Consider the following 22,248-nt stretch of genomic DNA (forward strand, 5'->3'; position numbering starts at 1 on the left):
GTGGTGGAGGAAAGCCTAGGATGAAGATGAAACATCATTAATCTAGCTGTCACCAGTGTATGACTGGTGAGGAGAGAGAAATCATAGAAAATCCCAGTGTGACGTGCCAACCAGGACACTTTAGGGAAAGGTAGCACTGTGGCGTTCAGACCTCTTCCATGTCCTGGAAAAGAGGAAAGAGAAGGGAAGGTTTACGTGGCTTTACAGTCTGAGACTGAGGTGCAAGTTCTAGACCAGTGTCTTTGGAATCACAGTCAGGAGACTTCTCTCTGAAGCCCATTACATAGTCAGGCTAGGCAAGGCTGTGCTCCAGTAGCAGGCAAATAGCAGGCAAACCTCTGCTTGTCCATGGTTATATGCAATACAGGTTTAGTCCACTCACGTGAAGTCCCTTGTGGATGGCAGTGTACCAGGAGGTCATCCCCTGTGGTATCTCAGCAGAGGGTGGGAGGGTTATTTACTACTGACCAGAACTAATCATGTGGTCCCCAGCTATCTTTCCCCACATGAGGGTGTCTGTTCAACTTCTGTGAACCAATGAAAACAGAAGCAAAAGAGACAACCGGACTGGGCTATTGTAGTCACATTTAACATCCTCCCCTGAAAAGTGAGGCGACACCTACTCACAGTGTACTGTGAGAATCACATGATTCGTGACAGAGGGCCGTAATGTACAACAGACACCCAATAAACAGTGTTCCTGTCACGGAAGCCAGTGAGTCCTCATTTGCTGGAGTATTTTTTGGGGTATGATTTGTGTATTAGTCAGAGTTTGCTAGAGAAACAGAACTGATAGAATAATCATACATATGTATATAAAAATTTAGTGAATTAGTTTATATTAAAATAACAACAGCTGTCTCACACCCAAGAGGCTGAGAGTCCAGTAGCTGCCCTGAGGCTACTCACTGCTGTGGAATATTGTTCTGTATTCTGTGAATATGTGTTGTGCTGATTGGTTGATAAAATAAAATGCTGATTTGCCAGTAGCCAGGCAGGAAGTATAGGTGGGATAAGCAGACAAGGAGAATTCTGGGAAGAAGAAGGCTGAGTCAGGAGTCAGATACAGAGGAAGCAAGATGTCAAGGCAGGGCTGAGAAAAGGTACCAAAGCACGTGGCTAAACACAGATAAAAATTGTGGGTTAATTTAAGTGTAAGAGCTAGTCAGTAATAAGTCTGAGCTAATGGCTGAGCAGTTATAATTAATATAAACCTCTGTGTGTTTACTTGGGGGATGCAAGTGGGAGAGATTTGTCCTGACCACTGGCTAGCTGGGACACAGGAAAACTTCTGACTACAACTCACTGTGGCTGTCTCTCCCTGGAAAGAACCCTGAAGTTCTTCAGTCTGCAGTCCACAGGGCTGGGTGCCTCATCAGTCCCAATTTGGCACTAAAAAAAAAAACCTCAAGGCTTCTTGAAGATCTGCTGGTCCTCAGTCAGTGCTGGAAGCCTGGGAATGCTGGTTCTAACACCAGTAAAGGACTCAGGAGCCACGAGGACAGACAAGACAGGGGAATGGAGAGAAGGCCAGGTTAGCAAAGGACAGATTCTCTTCCTTCTGTCATGCCCCTTAAAAAAAAAAAAGAACCGGCTGCTGCCAGAAACTGCCACCCAAGTTTTCAGGGTGGGTCTTCCCACACCAATTAAGGCAATTCAAACAATTCTTCAAGTGTGGCTCCCTGCTCAGGTGATTTGAATTTATGGCACAACCATCATAAGCTTGTTAAATGTGCCTCGGGGGCTGTGGAGCCGTAGTGGCCGCATTAGTGTGCCCATCAGCACTTCTATGGCCATGGTGACACTCCATCATGTGAGACATGAGCCTCAGGGTGTCACTGGGTGCTGGGACCCAATGCAGATGTCCTCTCCTCAGCCATCACTTGAACTGAAGCCTGTTTTCACACTCGCCTGGATACTCACCAGCAACAGAGGAAAGCCAGAAAATACTCCCCAGGAGCAGGAACTCAACCATTTGACGATAATGGTAACAGAAGTATCTGTTAGTTTCTTCTTTACACTGCATTTCTCTCCATGGTTTGATCCTCATCTGTAGAATGACCACACGATGAAGTTGATTTCACCCTTAGGTTGGCTAAATATGGTCTAGCTATGTGGACTGTGAGAGCCAGGTGAGATGTGTTGTTAAATAGACTGTGATTAATCTTTAACTCCTGGAGGAGAGATGAAAGGCAGTTAAGACTATTCCACAAGAGTTGGAAATGTAACTCAGTAGAAGAGTGTTTGTCTACTGTATACAGGGCCTTGGGTTTAACCCCCAGCAGAGCCAATAAAAAAATAAACAGAATCTAGCAAGATGAGTAGGAGTTTAAGCATCCCACCTATGCAAGGCATCTCCCCACCATTCTCTCACTTGGCCTAAGCTGTCCACACATTCCTTGACTCCCCCATCCCGTAATCCAGTTGAACTGTCAGTAGGCAACCAAGCACTACCTAGAATCTGTCGCCCTAGAAAAGACAATGTCTACAAAGTACCAGGAAGTAAGAAAGTTACTATGGCAAGTTCATATCCTCCAGTCAGAGTCCCATGAATAAGAAGAGCGTGCCCTTCCATGCTGTTATAAAAGTTCTGTTTTATTGTTGTTGTTTCTTAAGACAGGATTTCTTTATGTAGCCCTGGCTGTCCTAAAACTCATCATGTAGAGGAGGCTGGCCTCGAACTCACAGAAATCCACCTGCCTTTTGCTGGGATTAAGGTATGTGCCATCACATTAGCCTGAAAGTTCTATATTTTCTGTAGGGGTCTACTAAAAGTAAATTCTGTTAAGAAAATACAAAATTGGTCCATTGGTCTTTGTCAAAATAACTTATTGGTTAGATCATTTATTTTTGTTGGCATAAAAAAATAATACAAATACTCAAATATACAAATCAGACAGTCCACTAGCTAACTAAAGATAATGAAGCATCTTTGATTGTTCCTAATTCATCTAATTTGCCTTCAGTTTGTTCCTAAAAAGAGAAGAAGGGCCCCCAGAAACTGTGAAAGTGTGTACAAAGCCTGCATAGGTTCAGGCAGGGGTCCCAGGCCTAGGAGGGGAAAGTGGACACAGGATCCCATCCCTAACCGAGACTCTATCTGCAATTGAAACTCTAGGGTAAAGGAAAAACCAGTTTCCTCCAGCAAAGTCTCATTGAGTACCTTAGCCATGCCTCAGGGCAGGCCCCATGCCCAGGAGGAGTTGGCCAACACAAAGCCAACTCAATGGTATTTTTGTAGACTTTTTGTCTCATTTTGCTCTGTGCATTTTTTGTCTTATCAGTCTCTTGCTTATTTCAATTTTTATTTGTGTGTATCCTTCTTATCATTTTTAATAGTTGTTATTGTTTTGTTTTTGTTTGTTTTAAATAAAGAGAAAAACAACTTGAAAGTTTGGTAGGTAGGGGTGTGAAGAGGATCTGGAAGAGAAAGTATAGTCAAAATGTATTATATGAATTTTTATTTCAATTAAAAAAGTTTAAAAACAAAACAAAACAGAAAACCAAGAGCTCAGAAGGCTGCTTGCCAGTGTGTGTCTGTGTAGCCTTGTGGAACTCCAAGACATCTTTCTCCAGCATTCCACTTGCCTGATTTGGGGCTCAAACCAACAAATGACTACATGGCCATTCCACCATTCCATGATGACCAAGAACATTTGGAAACTGGTTTTAAGGGCATAATTATCATTTTTTATGGTCTTTTAGGAGTTTGAGAAAGTTTTTTTGGCAGCCTCAATAGCTATCATGTTGCCTAACTCCAAGAAAAGCCGCTTGCATGTTATACTCAACATATGTTATACTCACATATGTTATACTCAACATATGTTATACTCAACATATATTATACTCAACATATGTTATACTCAAGTGCTGTTGGTCTGATTCACAGTGCGTGCTGCAGGTGTGACACACAGCCAAGGAATTAAAGCCCTTGGACACACGCCACTGGCCTCTGACACGATGCCAACGTAAAATGACACAGCATACTGAAAATGATAACATTTAAAACTGTGATACTATATGGGCCCAAGGAACCAGCTGATGATACGTGTGATGCTAAAATGGAATGCTAACAACCATTTGATTGTATTCTAAAATTGTATCCTTTTCATAATGATGATAACACACACATACTAATAGTAACCAATAAATAAATAATATCCGTTACCTACCACACATAGCATGTGTGAGTCACCCTGGAGTCCCCACTAAGTAGTCCTGTAAGTCAGTTGCTAATAAAACCTTAATCTTATAGACGAGAAAATCAAGGGCCCAAGAAGTGAACTCATCAAACTTGTTCAACACAGCATCTCTCTTGAAAGCAATCTAGAAACCTGAATAGGTCTCTTTAAAACTCATTCCATAAATCAAATTTGACTTGTGACAAACTTTGTGATTCTGAAGCTCTGAGCATGTGCAAGTGTGCTTGCACATGTGACTTGCACATGCGACTTGCCATATGTCAGTCACCAGGCTCCTCGTTCCCTTCAAGCAATCTCTATTTCCTTTTCCTAATGAGGTGTAGGTGGTGTAAACTCATTATAAAACTCATGAGGCATTAATGTTACTGTGGGCTGGAGCATGTCCCCCTCGAGTGTTGAAGTCACATACTACTTCAATCTGAAGACCAGGTCTTTCAGAAGGTGGTAAGGCTCAATTGAGTCCCTTGCAGTAGCTCCTGACCTAACCCACTGATGCCTTTGGAAGGAGAAGGGAACACGTTGCAGGAGTCATGGGCTAGAACCATCTGCAAGGCAAGGAGTCAGACCTCCAGAGATATCAAACCTTTAAACCTCCATAACTGTGAGAGATCAATATCTGTGGCTGAGATTACTCAGTTCATGACTTTTTTTGAGGGGGGCAATTCTCACAAATGAATACATACAAGTCATATTGAAAGTAATGACCATCATAACTAGCACACAGTGAGTGCTCAATTAATGATTTCACTGTTGGTTTAGTTGTGAATAAAAACACATTCTACAGAGCCTTAATTTGGGCTTAAAAGCAACATGTCCTGAGGTATTAAAACACAATCTGAAAAAATATTTTATTTCCAGCCAATAGACATTTTGTGAAACTTCAATTGAAAGACTGAATGCACTCAATTCTCTACACAAGTAGGGTCTACATGCATCGGCAGAAAGCTGATGTCTGTAACAGTTTGTCACGTCAGGAAGTTGAATATGCAGGTGGCTTCGAACCCTTTCTACTCTGTGGCTCCTACAGCATACGCTGTAAGTCCAGGTTGTGAATAGGGACATCATCCTGTTGACAGTAATGCTCTAAGCTGTCACACACACACACACACACACACACACACACACACACACACACACACACACAGTGGAGACATATGGCCTGAGTTCATGTAACTAAGAGGAGCACATTGACATTTTCTTAGCTGAAGCTACCTGAGATAGAGTCCCCATGTAAATTTCTCTTAAGTGACCAGTCCCTTGGGTTTCCTTTTGTGTTGAGAAAGGTTACAAGATCACATCTGGGCTCAGAAAAGTCCAGTGCAATGGATTAGGAATAGCTTGAGAACAAGAGGCTGGTGGTGGATGAGCTGCGTAGTCACCATTCTAGAAGGAGGACATTGGCCAATGAGCCTCCCATTCTCATCCTCTAATCAAAGGCCAGCAAAGCTCAGACAATTAAATATTGGATGTAATTCAATACCTTGTTAGCCATGCTGAATCCACTAATTTTCTGTATATGTATAGTTCTTGTGACATTTAAGCTTGTTATTTAAGAACAGAAGAAAAACCACTAAGCCATCAAAGGTCATTTGCTCATTATTTTCCAGGTTACTATAAAATTTGAACTCATTAATACATAGAGCCCCAGCTATGCAGAAGAAGGCAAGTTATCATGGTAGGCTTTGGGCTGCCATACAACGGTAGGTCTGAGGCTCCCACACTGGTGATCAATGGCTTTGCAACCTATAGATGCTGCTTAATGCTTCTGAAATGTGACTGTGGAATACATGAGCACAAATCCTAGAAGACACACCCTAGAATTTGAGGGAAATATCGGGGCCCCTTATACCCAAAATCGGTTTGCTTCAGTTAGGAACCATACCTCCTACTCCAAGAGTAGTCTGAATTGACAGGGAGGCACCAGTCGCTGGCCCCTCTGCAACCCACCACAAAAAGTAGCTTTGAGTGAAGAGTCACCAGCACCACTTCCAAGGGGTCAAAGCATCTATATAAAGATGCTGAAGAGTCTGAGATTGTGGGTGCATGCCCTCAGAGAGCCAAGTTGCTTTCCACGGAGAAACTACTAGCTCAGCTTTAGCCACAGGCCACTCTGGGGGTCAAAGGTGGAAGTAGAGGGGCAGTGCAGGAGAACTGGACTCAAGCCAAGCAAGGGGTTCAGGGAGAGCCTGGTCCTTTCCCCACCAAGATCACTGTGAACAGCCCCACCAAAGGCTCAACTCATCCCCCTGCCTCAGGCAGACAGAAAAGGGACCTTGGGGTTCTGACCAGCTGTGCTGATCAATCTGGATTTTCAACTTGATGGAATTTAGAATCACCACAGAGACAAACCTCTGGGTCCATCTGTGAAAGTGTCTAGAGTAGGCTAATGGAAGTGAGATGCCCCATCTTAAATGTGGGGGTTCCGGATGGAATGAAAGGAGAGGGAAAGCCGAGTGGCACCAGTCACCATTCTCTGCTTCTTGATTTGGGATACCACATGAGTGGCCTCTGTTCCTGCTATCAGGCCTTCCCTGTCACCATAGGTTTGTCTCCCACAACTGTGACTCAGAACAAATCCTTCCTCTGGTTGCTTTGGTCAGGCATTTCACAGCACCTGGAAAAGTAAGCAGTACAGTTAAGGTACCTGTGGCAGGGAGCAACGCCCACACAGAGATGGGACTGAAGGATCTGTCAACAGACCACACTTAGTAAGAAGTCAGTCTGCCTCCACTGACAGACCCCAGTGACCACAGTAAGAAGTCAGTCTATGACCCTCGGTGACCACAGTAAGAAGTCGGGCTGCCACCACTCATGGACCCCAGTTCTATTACTGGAGGAAGCTGATCTATACAGCAGCCTTTTATTTGTTTAATTTGAACCCAGAGCTTCACAAATTCTAGGCAAATGCTGTGTCACTGTGCTATGCCCCCAGCACTCCATGGTTTTATTTTGAAACAATATTTTACTAAGTGGCCTATGTTGAACATAGCAGTCTGTAGTCTGGTTAGGCCTTGAACTTGCCATCCTCCTGCCTCAGTCTCTTGAGTAGCTGAGATACAACCTGAACCCCAGGCCAGGCAAGTAGCTACTTTTTGTACTGTTAAAAAGTTGGAAAATTCACAAAAAGTACTGTTTTAAATTGCCATCTAAAATGTAAAAGTATAACTAAATAAGAATTATGTCGAATAATTTTCAACACAGGAAACTATCTAGAAGACTGTAAAAGCCCTTTCCAGTTCTGGAAACTAGTAACAGCCAAACAAACAAACAAGACAAGCTAGCCACAAGTAATCGTGATGTCCACATAGCTTATATTTATAGCAGCCTCCTCCATGCTTCCCAGCACAGCGTGCTGAAGGTTTACAGACGGCATATTCCCTGGTGTTGTGTAAGCAGCTCCTTCGAAGGCCATCCTTGCCCACCACCACCAGCAGGACTGTCATGTGGTGGAAAAGCTCGGAGCAGCTGCTTTCTCCCGAGAAGCAAAGCTGTGCACTTCCCTGAAGAGCAGGCGCTCCGGCACTCATGCAGTATTGCTGTGTGTCATGTCTACACATCCCAGCTTGAAACAGTACTTAGTGATGCTTCATCATGCTGCTTCCAGGCCAAAGCACTCCGTTGTTTGAATGTTGGAGTTTCTGGTGTCTTATCTGGAGAAGCCCCTCAGCTCCCCATGGTCTCCAGCTCCTTTAGGTCTCTAGGAACTACAAAGGGCAAGGATCGAAAATGAACACAGGCAACATAAGGGGTGACCCTATCCATTACTGTTTCCTCTCTTCTGCAGCCCGGGGAAGGCTTTGTAAGTCATACACTCCATTAAAGGTGAAGGATGACTTAGCCACAAGGACAGGAGCTCAGCCCCTCCACACAGGGCCACGGGCAGCAGCGATAAACGCCACCAGGATGTGGAATGTGCTTCCTTGGATTTTATTCCCTCTTCCCTCAATCCCTTTTTGTCGTCAGGAACTGTGGGACTGGCTGGCAGGGGGACAAGGAAGAAATAAATGTCTTATGGCTTTTGTTAAAATTGTGTATCATACTGAACATTCTAGAGTCAGGTGCTGCCGTCTTTATCTGTGTTCTGTGAACACGATGGGTGGTGTGGGGAACACAAAGAGCAGTTGGGCCCTTAGATGTCTTCCGCTCCTTTTCCATCAGAAAGAAATAGAGAAAATTTGTTGTTCAAATTATTCCTTTGTCCTGGAGACAAGGGGTAAGTGCATATGTGGCAATGATGGGACCCAGCCTCAGGCTCCTGTATCCCTTGATAAGCCCTGCAGTAAACCTTGTCCTACGGCTGCTTGTGAAGGGCCCACTCCAAAATGACAGCACTCAATGCCAGTAGCAACTGCTAGGTGGCTGAGAACACTGGGTTTCTACCTCTGCTCAGTGCTGACAGGAGGTGAGGCAGACAGATGACCTTGTGGATTGTTTCTGCTTCTGAGGTATCAGGCCCTTGACAGTGACCTTGTGTAGATGGATGGTAGGGATGTTGAACTCTCAACTACCTCTTCAGCACCATGTCTGCCTGCATGCCACCATGCTTCCTGCCATGATGACAATGGACTAAACCTTGGAACTGTAAGCCAGCCTCAATTAAATACTGTGGTCATGGTGTCTCTTCATAACAACAGAACACTAAGATGCATCTTTAGGGGAATTTAATACAATAATGCATGCTACCCAGGGAGCAGGTGTCTGGCATACAGTAAATGCTCAACCAATAAGAGTTTTTATTGTTAACACTTTAGATCAACCTCTGTTCACAGGCAGTCTCTATACAACACCTATGCTTGGAAGTCAAGCTTACTTGTTTTCATTTTTTTTTTGCAGCATTAAAGATTGAACCCAGAGCCTTTTACATACTAGGTTAAGAGCTTTCCCACTGATCTACACCCTAGCCTTGGAGTTCAAGCTATTAATAGGCACAGGAAGTTGAAGTCATGCATTGATTACTCTAAGACGATTAGATTAAGAATTAGTTCCATTGTATTAAGACAGACAACATAATGAGAAGCAAAAGAATTCATTTCCAAGCTGCTGTTCATTTTCTTTCCTGGGGTAGCACCTGTCTGACTCCTCATTCCTGAGCCAGTCTTTTGGACCTGCCCTATCTTTCCCATAAGGAGTGTTTAATTGAGCATCTCTCCTGTTGTGTATTTAGCACCCCAAGAACAGCTCTTTCCCAAGGGCTGAAACCTGCTCTTGAGTCACATACAAGCCATAAGAAGGAATAGGAGACACACAAGCCTTTGAAACAATGAACTAGATGTACCATGACTGTGCAGGGTGTGTGTGTGTGTGTGTGTGTGTGTGTGTGTGTGTGTGAGTGTGAGAGAGAGAGAGAGAGAGAGAGAGAGAGAGAGACAGAGACAGAGACAGACAGAGAGACAGAGGCAGACAGAGAGACAGAGACAGAGAGACAGAGACATAAGGAGAGGTATGCAGGCAGTGTGGCTACAGAACCCATGTGTACAATTGCCCAGTTCACATATGTCTCTCATACATTTTCTCTCTTCTTCTTCTTCTTCAGTGTCTGGTCCAGGTAGACATAACATAGCTGAGGCTGTTCAGAGACAATAAGGGGTTGGTCTGTTGGTGTTTCATCACCATGGAGATAATGCTCAGCAAGACATTGGGATAGAGACAACCACCTGTATGTTTTCAATAGTCCTGGACAAAAAAGGGCATTTTTTTCTCTGAGCTCCGCCCCTGCTCTCGCTTCTTGAGTGCTCCAAGGCCTTCTCATGACTGACTTTCCCCATGTAAGCTTCTTTAACATGCCTCAGCTAGAGTTCCAGAACCCTGGAGCTGACCTCTCTTTACCTGCTATGGCTCATTTTTCTAAGAACACATTGTGTGTCCAGCCATTTGACTGCGTCATGATCTTCCATGTCCTAAAGCAGGTCTCTAGCTGTGTGTCTGCTTTCTCCTACAGACTGAGCGCTGCCTGAAAGCTTTGGCTTTGTACTTCCTGGGTCCATATAACATTCCGGTTTCCTTGACTTACTTATGTAGCTCGAGTATTCCTCAGCTGTTGTCTTGAACACTGCCACTTACTTTAGTGACAGAGACTATTATGATAAACTCCCTATACTTAAAGCCAACGGGAACCTGTGCAAATTAGGAAATGACCCCCCCCCCCCCACACACACACTTGCCTCAAGATGCTTTGTATTTGCTGGGAAATGGTCAAGATAAATGTACAAAATTTTACCTCATCCACAATATAATGCCCTTGTACAATGGCTGCCAAAGAAAATGACACCCTTCCCAGGACAACAGGAAAGACCATTCAGTTAGTAGTGACACTAACTAGTGAGATATGAGGGCTGCTGCTGATCCTTCACTATTCTCCGGTTTGACTGAACTATATGACTTACATTATAACCAACTTAGCTGCCACACACATTAAAATAGCTTTGCTTCTTTTGAGAATAAGATGAATTAAGTTACTTTGCAGGGCTGGGTGGTAGTGTTTGACTAGCATGCATGATGTCCTGGGCTTGATTCCCAGAATTACAAAACTACACACACACACACACACACACACACACAATATATATATAATCAATGAACATTACACAGACACAAACATGTATTAACATCTATAAATTTCATGTTCTTCTAAAATGCTTATTGAGTGATTGATGTAATTTTTTGCATCTTTTTACAAAGTGGAGGAGATTGCAGATATCATCTAATCAAATAACTGAGGCTCAGAAACATTTGTGCCCTCTGAGAAGATGAACAGAGAAGGACTCGAATCAACTGTGTAGACTGAAAGACTGGGAAGAGATTCTACAACAGGCCTGGACCTATCACAGACAGTGAGTCATGGGAACAAAACAACAAATTGTTCTAGTTAATGGGATCAAAGATCCAGAGAAACAAATGGAAGGGATGAGCTTTGATGGGGCCTTTACAAAGAACTTGCAGTGATCACCACTGCGATCTGAATATTGCGAGACAACTGCATCTCTGTTAAATTTCCCCAACGGCTGATGGAGGGGCCGGAAGTCACAAGGTCCCTGAGAGTGAGTGACAGCAAGTGCAATAAAACGTGGACAGTTCCTGAGTCAGGAAGTTCATTCACTACAGTGGTTTCCATAAGTTTAAAATTTTGAAAACAAACCTTGTAAGAAATGTTTTGGTGGCTTGAATAAATATATTACTTGTGTATGGATAAGTAGGCATGGTATACTTTTTGCCTCAAGGTAGGAGACATCTAGTTTAAATGATGGATGATGAAATCATCAAGTATTTTCTAGGAGAGTGCTGTGAGCAAGAGCAGCGGCATCAGCATATCAGATGTTAAAACACGGGGGTGGGGGTTGGGGGGGACCAGAAGCAGAAGGGACCATCTAGTTGAAAATTAACTGAGTACTGCATATATTTAATCCTCTTTTCTAATCTCTACAAAGTTATTACATAAAAATTTAAAAAAAGAATACAGTGAAGATACTACTAGATAATAGATTCAAGATTTATTTCTATTTTATGTGTATGGGTGCTTGCTCGCCTGCACTTAAGTTTGTGTACCATGTGCATGCAGTACCCTTGGAGACCAGAAAAGGGCAGTGGATCCCCTGAAACTGGAATAACAGCCACCACATGGGTGCTAGGAATTTAACCAGGGTCCTCTAGAAGAGCAGCCAGTGCTCCTAACTGCCGAGCCATCTTTCTAGCCCCCCAAAATAATTTTAAAGGAATCATTTCATTAGGCAAAAAGCAGATGGAGAATTGATGGACTGCCTCTAGAGAGAAGCTTAGCCTGAATCCTGCAGATGGAATTATGCAAACTGAGCTCAACTAAAATGAAGGCTCCAGCATCAGGAGCCAGGTATGGAGTGGATGAGGGACCAGGGCTAACACGAGGGCTCACTGAGCATCTACCTGAATGTAGCAGCCATACTCCCAAGCCGTCCTATGTCCAGACAACTATCTCAATGGGGGAACGGAAATGAGTTTCCAGAAGTAGGTGCTTAATGAACCTAGGCTGACAGGATGGGTCTAATGCACTTCAAGATCTTTGCTTGTTTGAGACAGAGTCTGTTAGTAGACCAAGCTGGCTTCAAATATGTTATCTTCCTGCTTCGGCCTCACCAGTGCTGACTTTACAGGCTCATGGCATCACATCTGGCCCAGTATAATATGTGGTTAAATAAGGATTTGGTACTGCAATTATTATTGATCAAATAAAATTTACTGTTGGGGAATGTTTCAGTACTTCCTTGATCATGCTTTTGGATAATTAAAGTTAATAATGTCTTTGTTTCCATATTTGATTACTTCCTTATGGTCTATTTCCCCAAGAGTGCCATCTATTTTATTCCTGCTCCACGCAGTCTATTCTTGTACATACAGCATCCTCTCCTATTTCTGAGAGGTTACTGAGGTTCTGCAGTCTGTTTTCTACAAATCCCAGTCTCTTGCTTGTTTAGACCTTTCTCTTTCATATTGGAAGATCTCCTTAAAGAGTCAGGTGTCATTAGCTATAATCTGTACAAGGAATGTGCTACTGAACGAAACTGTAAAGGGTTGTTCTAAAAACAGCTGAAGAGGGTGAGACAATGACACATTTCCTTTATAAACTTCTCAGTGGTACTTATTACCAACCAATTCATTGTATTTTCTTCGATAAAAATAAAAATAGAGAAGGAAAGGCCAGCAAGCAGATAGAAGCGCTTGCCTGAGACCTGAGTTTCCTCCCTGGAATTCACAATGGAAGGCAAGAACTGACTCCTGGAAATTGTCCTCTGACTTCCACATATGCCAGGAAATGCAAACACACACATAATAATCACAATAGGAAATGCATCTGCATTCACACATATAATAAACACACTAGGAAATTCACCTGCATTCAAACACACATAATAAACACACTAGGAAGTGCACCTGCATTCACACACTCTAATAACCACACTAAGAAATGCACCTACCTTCACACACACATAATAACAATACCAGGAAATGCACCTGCATTCACACACACAAAATAACCACATTAGGAAATGCACCTGCATTCACACACATAAAAAACACACTAGGAAATGCATCTGCATTCACACACACAGCATAACCACACTAGGAAATGAACCTGCATTCAAACACACATAATAACAATACCAGGAAATTCACCTGCATTCACACACACATAATAACCACACTAGGAAATGCACCTGCATTCACACACACATAACAATACCAGGAAATGCATCTGCCTTCACACACACATAATAACCACATTAGGAAATGCACCTGCATTCACACACATAATAAACACACTAGGAAATGCATCTGCATTCACACACACATCATAACCACACTAGGAAATGAACCTGCATTCAAACACACATAATAACAATACCAGGAAATTCACCTGCATTCACACACACATAATAACCACACTAGGAAATGCATCTGCATTCAAACACACATCATAACAATACCAGGAAATGCATCTGCCTTCACACACACATAATAACCACACTAGGAAATGCATCTGCATTCAAACACACATAATAACAATACCAGTAAGTGCATCTGCCTTCACACACACATAATAACCACACTAGGAAATGAACCTGCATTCACATACATAATAAACACACTAGGAAATGCATCTGCCTTCACACACACATAATAACCACACTAGGAAATGAACCTGCATTCAAACACACATAATAACAATATCAGGAAATACACTTGCATTCATACACACATAACAACAACAATAATGCATTTAAAATATTTAAAGTAATTGAAACACTGCTGGGCGGTTGTTGTGCACGCCTGTAATCCCAGTACTCGGGAGGCAGAGCCAGGCGGGTCTCTGTGAGTTTGAGGCCAGCCTGGGCTACCAAGTGAGTTCCAGGAAAGGAGCAAAGCTACACAGAGAAACCCTGTCTTGAAAAACCAAAACCAAACAATCAAAAAAGTAATTGAAACACTAGTGTATACTCCAACTCAAGCAGGTATAGCAGTTGCTGTTATGAAAATGGATGTTTTCCTTTTTGATGGAGTGAAAATAAACATGGAGATAACACATAAGAAAGCCCCAGATCACTGACAAGCCACCTGGACAGTGACTGTTAGCAGTATGGAGAGAGCCAGACCAAGTGCCTGGAACACAGAAGTCAGGGAGACATGCACGGGGTAAAGACCTGGCAGACTTCACTCAACCCTGAGAATGAATGCCTCAGTTTGCACCCTGTGGGCCTGACCAATCTCAAGCCAACACTCCAGGCACAGAAGGTCACAGCTCAGTGTGCTTCTCCATCAGGAGAAATGCACTGCAGACAGTTCATTGCCCGGGGCCTGGGGCACTGGGAGAAAGAACTCCACTCTTCTAAAGCAGGAAGGAAAGAAAATCACAAGGCAGTTTCCAGCACAGGCACAGCTTTCCTCCCACAATTGAAGGGGACAAAGAGAGTTGACGTGCATCAATCAAAGGAGCATCTACCAAATGACACAGTGGAAGAAAACGTGTACTCCTGTGATGCTCAGCACTGGGGCTTCATTTATTAAGCAGACCTAAGATACTTTTTCAAAGCAATACAACACACACTCTTTTAAAATTTTGATTGTGTACATGACATGTATGAGTGCAGGCATGCTTATGCCACATAGTGTGTGTGTGTGTGTGTGTGTGTGTGTGTGTGTGTGTGTGTGTGTGTCAGAGGACCACTTTTGGGAATTGGTTCTTATTGCATCTTGCACAGTGTGGTCTGGGAAATGTGACTGGGGTGACAAAGGAATGAAGAAATGGCAGACAGACACACAGAAAACCTGGGACAGCGTGGGCTGTGCTGGCTCTGACGCACCTATGCAGCCTGGAAACTCACTGACATGTGGAAGAGGGGTTAGCTCTTCTCAGGAAGAGGCTGCTGTAGGGGAGCCGTCTGAGGCTGTAAACCTTGAGGAGGGAGAGGCTGGTCAACGATTTCTGCACACATTCAACATTTCTACCCAAGCTTTCCCATTTCCCTGAGCCTGATGGCGCACGCTCACTTAGTACTTTGTCAGCTCCTCAGAGGTTTGCTCCTTTCAACCTGAGGGTCAAACTCAGCTTGTCCGTTTCACTCATGGAGACATTTCACCTACTGAGCCAGCTGTAAGCATATCACACGTTCTTTTCGAACATTCATATCTTCTATACCAAGAATGATGACAATAACCACGCTTTTGGTTTCAAATGAGTGAGTTTATTAAATATATAGCAAATCAAGTAAAAGAATGAAGTAGCAGGCAGCAGATACACAGTAGACATTAGACTTGGCACTCACAGGATCCAGCACAAATGACACCCTTAAGCCCATCACACAGGCTGCGGCAGGAAGGCTGGCCTATGAAATGAAAAGTGCACTTAGAGGATAATTCACAACCTAGAAGTAGTTATGAAAGTAAAAAAAAAAAAAAAAAAAAAAAAACCCAAAAACCCAAAACCTCAAACCAAACCAAATCCAAAATCTAGGCATTCAGTCAATGTACCCAGGAAAATTTTAGTGTTTATGTGTATGAGTGTTTGAGCTGCATGTTAGGTGCTCTGCATCCCTGCCTGGTGCTGGGCAAGGACAGAAGAGGGTACTAAATTGCCTGGAACTCAAGTTACTGTTGGCTGCAAGCAGCCCTGTAGGTGCTAGAAACCAAATCTGGGCCCTCTGCAAGAGCAGTAAGTGCTCTAAACCACTGAGCCATCACTCCAGATCCTGAAATGTTTTTTAAATAAATAAAAAAAAATACAATACATCTCTGGTAAATGTGACAGAGAAAAGAAACATAGAAACCAAACTGCATTTGGATTAAGAAAGTGGACACAGGGCTGGAAAGATGGTCAGTGGTTAAGAGCACTGACTGCTCTTCCAGAGGATCTGGTTCCATTCCCAGCAACCACATGGTGGCTTACAACTGTCTGTAACTCCAGTTCCAGAGGATCCACCGCCCTCTTCTGGCCTCCCCGGGTACTGCATGCACATGGTGCACAGACATGCATGCAAAACATTCATACATAAAAATAAAGAGTAGACAGAAGCACAGACATCGAGGTTATTTTTTTTCTCTTTTCTTTTTTGGTTTTTCAAGACAAGGTTTCTCTATGTAGTTTTAGTGCCTGTCCTAGATCTCACTCTGTAGACCAGACTGGCCTGGAACTCAGAGATCTACCTGGATCTGCTTTCCCAATGCTGAGGTTAAAGGCGTGCACCACCACTGCTCCATGGTTGAGGGTATTTCTAATTAAAGTTCTATGGAGAGTTTTAAAATGATAAATTGAAAATCTTAGGTGGATTTCTAAAAAATTAGAAACATTTCAAAATAACCTAGTATTTATCCTCTTCTTTGCTCCAAAAATGAAATTTATATTCATTCCTTGATTCATTTATTCAAGGACTATGCATTACTCAAAGATGGGGAGGTAGCCTAGGGAGTCAGGATCAGTATGCTATTATCTGTTCCCCCACAGGAATCTATACATCCCCCAAACAAACCCTCAGACGACTTTGAAACATTGTTTGCAGATTCTAAGGCTCACCCGAAAAAGTAAATGTCAGAAATTAAAATTTCTTTTGAAATAGGAAAGCAGATTTGTCTGAGTAACAGGCATGCCTCCAAAGCATGCCAGTGTTTAGCTCTCCTGGTGGGAGCTGGCCTGAAGCAGCCAGAGAGAAGAAAGTCAAAAACCGAGAGTCTTGGCTTTATCTTCCTATCTGTCTGCTGATCTTTGGGTTTTTTGAGTTGGGTCTCACTAGGTTTCTGGCAATCTTCCTGTCTCAGTGTGAATGGCCTGCCTACCCTGTTGTGGTAACAAATCACAGTCCACAGACTCCCATCTCACAGATCAGAATCAAAGGCACAGGCCAAGTTTTCCTTTCTTCACGGGAGTATGGAGGCTATAGTCTTGGCTACAGTCTTGGCTTCAATGGCGGTGGCTGCCTGAGGTCCTTGGCTTGGGGCCCCATTCAGGTGCAAAGCCAGAGGGCTCTGCTGAGTTTCTCATCCTGCTACACTCTCAACCCCCTCTCTCACCTCCCCTTTCCACATTTAAGAGTCCTGATTACTCTAGGATCTCCTGGGTAATCCAGAGTAATCGCCCTGGGCATCTGTAACCTTAGTTCCCCTTGCCATTGGCTGTTAACCTGTAGAGAGCCGCGGGTAGCTGCACCCTAAAGATGGCTCTGGCTTCTACCCTCTGCCTTCCCGATGGCAAACACTCTTTAGGGTAAACAGCTCCTTATTTGGCTATGGCTGGATTCGTGTGTTGCTGGCATATGCGTGAACCTGTGGACAGTGCCCACGTGGCTGCTTGGGGTTGGCAGCCCAGCCCTACTTAGGTGCTGGGAGAGGCTTGCCCCAGCGAGAGAGACACAATGTAACTAATCAAAGGTCTGAATAAACTGTGATGAGAAGGATCCAGGTGTCGCGTCTTCCTTGCTGGTCGAGGCGGGCGCGACATTAACCATCCTCACGGTTTGTTTCAGGATGACCTGAACTCACCATCCTCCTGTCTAGCTTGGGATTCATTCACCACACTTGAAAGAGTATGCACTACTTTTATAAAATTAAATGTGCACAACAGACATCATTTTAATGAAGAGATTTGACACTTATAATGGAAAATGCAATGTTCCAAGGCCCGACAGTCTACAGGTGGAATATTCCAGAAGAACTGGCTATCAAGGAAAATGACAAGTGGGGCTATCACATTAGACAAAGGGTGGATCTCCAGCCATGGAGGAAAAGGACAGCTCACAATAGGAGGCTGCAGAAGTTACGGCCAGAGACTGGATTTTCACCCATTCAATATATACCAAACATCAAATATGGGTCTAGGAGAAAAACCTGAAAGAAATTAATAGTGTGGAAAACTATATAGGGAAATATATTTGCACCCCGGGGGTTACAAGGCTTCCTTACATCCCAGTGCATAAAGCACATGTTGGTAGTGTTAACATAAAATGAAAATATAGGCAAAGGACTGAGGGAAGAAAGGATTATTTCTATCAGAGACGTCCAGGCCACAGCCTGTGATCCCAGCTACAGGGAGGCTGAGGCAGGAGTTTGTCCAGTTCAATGCCATCCTGGGCTGCTGAGTTCAAGCCTGCATGGCTGTGTGAGATCCTGTCTCCAAAGAAAACACAAGAGCTCAGAGTTGTCACTCAGTAGTAGAGCACATGGGAGGTCCAAAGCTTAGCTCTCCAAAACAAGAGACAGGCATCATTAGTCACGATCTTTGTGTAGCCTGATGAGGCCATGATACCACAATAAAATGAAAAGAGCCGTGACCAGTTTAGTTCTCAGAAGAAATGTGATGGCAGCAGGTATGGGAAACCACAGCAGAACCCATGTGCAAGGAAGACACTGGTGTGTGTGTGTGTGGTGGGGAGGTGCACAAGAGACTGGCTAATAGCACACTCCGATGGCACTGAGGGGTTTAACACCTTTGGGTCTCAGTTTCTCTATATAAAATATGGCTAATAACACACCTCAACTCTGTTTTTTCAAGACAGTTTTCCCTTTTCTTTTCTCCTTCTCCTTCTTCTTCTTCTTCTTCTTCTTCTTCTTCTTCTTCTTCTTCTTCTTCTTCTTCTTCTTCTTCTTTTCTCCTCCTCCTCCTCCTCCTCCTTCTTTTTGTAGCCTTGGTTGTCCTAGAACTAGCTCTGTAGACCAGGCTAGCCTTGAACTCACAGAGTACCATTGCCTTCTAAGTGCTGGGATTAGAGGTGTGTGCTACCACCACCTGGCTATACCTTAACTCTTAATTAGGGTAAAGATGGAATGAGTTACTAAAGTCATTTGGAATGATGCCCAGCACAGAGTAATGGTGACGTCCATGATGGTTCACTGTTCTGTGATGCATGCACAGAGCCCTGTGCCCATCCAAGCTCACTCACATGCTTAGGAAGATGTTCAGCATAGTATCATTTGCTATGACAAAACTGAATTACTTTGAATGACATTGACATCCAACAGATAAATACATTTTTGTGCCTGTACAATATGGACTAATTTTTAAAAACCACTCACATCAGCCAGTGAAATGGCTCAATGGGTACAGAGGTGTGTTGCCAAGCCTGACTATCTGTGTTTGATCACTGGGATTTCTGTAGTAGGAAGACAGAACTCCTGCAAGCTGTCCTCTGACCAACACACACACACACACACACACACACACACACACACACACACACACACTAAATAAATGTAATAAAATTTACAAGATCATGCATGATCTGGAGCACCAATATGATCTATAAACATAGACCAAACATGTGCATTTGCATAATATGCCCGGAGCAAGCTGGCGAGGTAGATAGCTGATCATGGGGCTTTGGGTTCAACAGACCTGCCTCAATAAGTATGGTGGGAAATGAAGTAGGAAGATGCTTGATGTCAACTGTCAACCTCTGGCCTTCACACTCCTATATACATACACATGCACATGCACAAATAATTTTAAAAAACTTATCAAAGGAGACCACCAGGCATGGAGACAGGGTTGGGAGAGGGTCTAAGGAAGACTTCATCAAATAAAGTATTTTTTTTTTAAGTAAACATGCATTGTTTTGAAAAAAAAAATGCTTTAAAATTCTTATAAAATCACAATCACTTAGAATAATCCAAAATAGACACAGGAACAGTGGAAAATCAAAAGAAAGTTGTGACATTAATTATTTATCTTGTGGCTTTATCTTCCTGGAAGTGAAAATTGCAAAGGACCCAGCCCTTCTAAGAATGTCCGCTTAGTCACGGGCTCTCAAGTTCTTAAACATGGCCCAAGCACATCAAAATCAGACATCTTTCAATGAGAAACATTCTATCATAAGTGTCTCAGTGCCTTGTTTCCAGTCTACATCATATTTTGGAAGTTCTGCCTCCCTGGGAAGGTAATGTTTGCAAATTTAAAACATGGCCCTTCAGTATTACTTAGCTGACATAAACAAATTAAAATAAGGCCAGCCTAAGCCAGTTGTGTTTATCAACCTGATCCCCTCTGAAAATGAGGGGTGAAGTCAAAAGCCCTTTAATACTATTTATTAGGGGAGTAATATAATACATTTTGACAAGTGGAGCAGCTTTAACAGGCAGCTGTTAAAGTCTCTACAGGGCCTGTTTAGAATGAAATGGGAGTGAGAGACAGTCCTGTAACCGGTTCTACCAACAGCTCAGCCATCAACTCTATCCTAACCAAGTACTTTTTATCCAGCTAATTTACGGAGTGAGTCCCTCAGGGTCTCCGGCGTCTAGCAGTGCAGCTCATTAGAGCCCACAGCCAACTTTTCTCATTGTAGCCCAGAAAGCATGTGTGCTTAAAATATAATTAAATGGCAAACAAACAAGATCCTTAGTCGCTGACAGTCTCAGGATTTGTAAATTGACAAAGGCACGAACTTCTATGCGATTATTTAGAAAGCAGGATGAATTCCAGCCACTTATGGCAAGACATTTGCCCAACCGTTCATCCTGCATGCAATTAGGACGCTAAAGACTTGGGCTACGAGTTCCTTGTGGGAATTAAACTTGCAGGTCTCTTACAAACGCATAATGTGGTAAGACTTGCTGTCCAATGAGGTGTCTTATTGAAATGTCCCAGGCCGTTTCGCTTGTCACAGCTGTCCTTTCAGCCGCCTGCACTCACAGTGCATAGCTTTCATTACGAAAATAGAAATTTGTGTCCTAAGTGCTGTTACATTACTAATGCTAAATATTTAATTCCCCGGGGTTCCAATTATGGTTGAGCGCTGGCAACACTGATTCCGCTCTCTAATAACAACTGTAAAGGCAATTGGAGCATTTTTCAATTAATTAAATACATAGTGAACGAGTAACCTCTTGTCATTTTGCCCTCCAGGACCTGAGCTAATTGCTGTAGAATAAAATGTTTTGAAAATTAACTGATATTCTGGGCTGCACAAAGTTACACCATTAAATTACAGTTTGCACAGTGAAGTTTGTCTTCTGATAGTTTCACTCCATGGTCTACAGCTGTGAGATCGTACCTGGTGTTAGGGCTTAGCAGGGCCTCCAATCAGGGCTAAGTGGAAAGCGAGCCTGGCCTTTCGGAACCCATCAGTAGCTATGATAGTCTGAGCTGCTCACAGATGAGTGGACGGATTTCCACTAGAAAGTTCCCCAGACTTCATGACAAGCATTTACTAGACAGCTTCAACATTCTGAAGTGTGCTCAAAAGAATCCCTATCACTAATTGTAGTCACACACAAAAGCTCAAAACTAAAGTTTTTGATTTTTTTTTTTTTATTATTTTCCCACATGAGAAAGTTGCTAATTGAATGTTTGGGAAAGGCCGCCTTATTGAGATACTTTCTTGCAGTTTCTTGTTTCACCCTAGAACAACATCATAAATAAGCCCCAAATGGATGTCTCAGCTGAGGAGGATGAATCATAAGAGCAGACGCCACATTGAAAGTAAACCTTTTTCTGAAGCACAATGAAATTTGATTAAAGAGCTGGTCTCCTTGTAGCGAAGGTCGCTGACAGGTGTTTCTTAGCACTGGCTCTTGATTGGTCATAATCTGAAATCCATGCTGGGAAGTGAATGCACCCTCGCAGCTGTCTGTCTAGCAGGGATGATCCCCTAAACAGGTTTCACTGAATTAGTCTCCACAGAAGCACTCCAGCTCGGGAACGGAGGCACTGCAAGTGAAATTAATCACTCTGGGAGAGAGGGAAGAAATAATAGAGAAAATTTAATCATTTCCATACCAATCTTTAGGGTTTAAATCTTTAATATTTCTAAGATTATAGTAACATCTTTGAGAAATGAATCTTAATTACAGGATTAGCATGGAAGTACCAGTCAGTTAATATAAATAGATCAGCCTAAATTGCTGATCTCTTTTAGACTAAAGTGGATAATGAGGACTTTTTAGAATTCTGAGGTTGAGTTGACTTCTCAAGTACTAATGCCAAGATCATTGGAAAATACACATGGCCACATAGAGAAGAAAAATATAAATTCTCTGAAGGTTTATTGAAATATTAATCCATATGGAGTGTTACATCTTAACAGACCACTAGCTTAAT

The 22,248-nt window shown here is 43.0% G+C and overlaps 1 protein-coding gene across 1 annotated transcript in view; it reads right to left on the reverse strand.

The window, feature by feature from the left end:
• Window positions 1-1,965: 1,965 nt before the first annotated feature.
• LOC118583907 overlaps window positions 1,966-22,248 on the reverse strand; it is a 39,908-nt gene continuing 19,625 nt past the window's right edge. The window contains exon 4 of the mRNA XM_036187667.1: window positions 1,966-2,050. The gene's annotated coding sequence lies outside the window, so the exon portion shown is untranslated. The remainder of the gene's footprint in view (window positions 2,051-22,248) is intronic.

This window comes from Onychomys torridus, chromosome 5 (genome assembly GCF_903995425.1).
Source record: "Onychomys torridus chromosome 5, mOncTor1.1, whole genome shotgun sequence".
Lineage (NCBI taxonomy): Eukaryota > Metazoa > Chordata > Mammalia > Rodentia > Cricetidae > Onychomys > Onychomys torridus.